Source organism: Schistocerca serialis, unplaced genomic scaffold (genome assembly GCF_023864345.2).
Source record: "Schistocerca serialis cubense isolate TAMUIC-IGC-003099 unplaced genomic scaffold, iqSchSeri2.2 HiC_scaffold_1180, whole genome shotgun sequence".
In the NCBI taxonomy this organism is placed as follows: domain Eukaryota; kingdom Metazoa; phylum Arthropoda; class Insecta; order Orthoptera; family Acrididae; genus Schistocerca; species Schistocerca serialis.
This window is the reverse complement of record NW_026047382.1, coordinates 35,445-37,500: the sequence shown is the minus strand read 5'-3', so window position 1 is coordinate 37,500 and position 2,056 is coordinate 35,445.

Genomic DNA, 2,056 nt, shown 5'->3' with positions numbered 1-2,056 from the left:
GTCAGCGGCGCTTCAGCTTTGGACAATTTCACGACCCGTCTTGAAACACGGACCAAGGAGTCTAACATGTGCGCGAGTCATTGGGCTGTACGAAACCTAAAGGCGTAATGAAAGTGAAGGTCTCGCCTTGCGCGGGCCGAGGGAGGATGGGGCTTCCCCGCCCTTCACGGGGCGGCGGCCTCCGCACTCCCGGGGCGTCTCGTCCTCATTGCGAGGTGAGGCGCACCTAGAGCGTACACGTTGGGACCCGAAAGATGGTGAACTATGCCTGGCCAGGACGAAGTCAGGGGAAACCCTGATGGAGGTCCGTAGCGATTCTGACGTGCAAATCGATCGTCGGAGCTGGGTATAGGGGCGAAAGACTAATCGAACCATCTAGTAGCTGGTTCCCTCCGAAGTTTCCCTCAGGATAGCTGGTGCTCGTACGAGTCTCATCCGGTAAAGCGAATGATTAGAGGCCTTGGGGCCGAAACGACCTCAACCTATTCTCAAACTTTAAATGGGTGAGATCTCCGGCTTGCTTGATATGCTGAAGCCGCGAGCAAACGACTCGGATCGGAGTGCCAAGTGGGCCACTTTTGGTAAGCAGAACTGGCGCTGTGGGATGAACCAAACGCCGAGTTAAGGCGCCCGAATCGACGCTCATGGGAAACCATGAAAGGCGTTGGTTGCTTAAGACAGCAGGACGGTGGCCATGGAAGTCGGAATCCGCTAAGGAGTGTGTAACAACTCACCTGCCGAAGCAACTAGCCCTGAAAATGGATGGCGCTGAAGCGTCGTGCCTATACTCGGCCGTCAGTCTGGCAGTCATGGCCGGTCCTTGCGGCCGGCCGCGAAGCCCTGACGAGTAGGAGGGTCGCGGCGGTGGGTGCAGAAGGGTCTGGGCGTGAGCCTGCCTGGAGCCGCCGTCGGTGCAGATCTTGGTGGTAGTAGCAAATACTCCAGCGAGGCCCTGGAGGGCTGACGCGGAGAAGGGTTTCGTGTGAACAGCCGTTGCACACGAGTCAGTCGATCCTAAGCCCTAGGAGAAATCCGATGTTGATGGGGGCCGTCATAGCATGATGCACTTTGTGCTGGCCCCCGTTGGGCGAAAGGGAATCCGGTTCCTATTCCGGAACCCGGCAGCGGAACCGATACAAGTCGGGCCCCTCTTTTAGAGATGCTCGTCGGGGTAACCCAAAAGGACCCGGAGACGCCGTCGGGAGATCGGGGAAGAGTTTTCTTTTCTGCATGAGCGTTCGAGTTCCCTGGAATCCTCTAGCAGGGAGATAGGGTTTGGAACGCGAAGAGCACCGCAGTTGCGGCGGTGTCCCGATCTTCCCCTCGGACCTTGAAAATCCGGGAGAGGGCCACGTGGAGGTGTCGCGCCGGTTCGTACCCATATCCGCAGCAGGTCTCCAAGGTGAAGAGCCTCTAGTCGATAGAATAATGTAGGTAAGGGAAGTCGGCAAATTGGATCCGTAACTTCGGGATAAGGATTGGCTCTGAGGATCGGGGCGTGTCGGGCTTGGTCGGGAAGTGGGTCAGCGCTAACGTGCCGGGCCTGGGCGAGGTGAGTGCCGTAGGGGTGCCGGTAAGTGCGGGCGTTTAGCGCGGGCGTGGTCTGCTCTCGCCGTTGGTCGGCCTCGTGCTGGCCGGCGGTGCAGGATGCGCGCGCCTGCGCGGCGTTCGCGCCCCGGTGCTTCAACCTGCGTGCAGGATCCGAGCTCGGTCCCGTGCCTTGGCCTCCCACGGATCTTCCTTGCTGCGAGGCCGCGTCCGCCTTAGCGTGCTCCTCCGGGGGCGCGCGGGTGCGCGGATTCTCTTCGGCCGCCATTCAACGATCAACTCAGAACTGGCACGGACTGGGGGAATCCGACTGTCTAATTAAAACAAAGCATTGCGATGGCCCTAGCGGGTGTTGACGCAATGTGATTTCTGCCCAGTGCTCTGAATGTCAACGTGAAGAAATTCAAGCAAGCGCGGGTAAACGGCGGGAGTAACTATGACTCCCAAAGCCCACCTGATGCGTAATATATGGACCCTCTCGATTCACCCCTCAGCATCCTTGTGATGT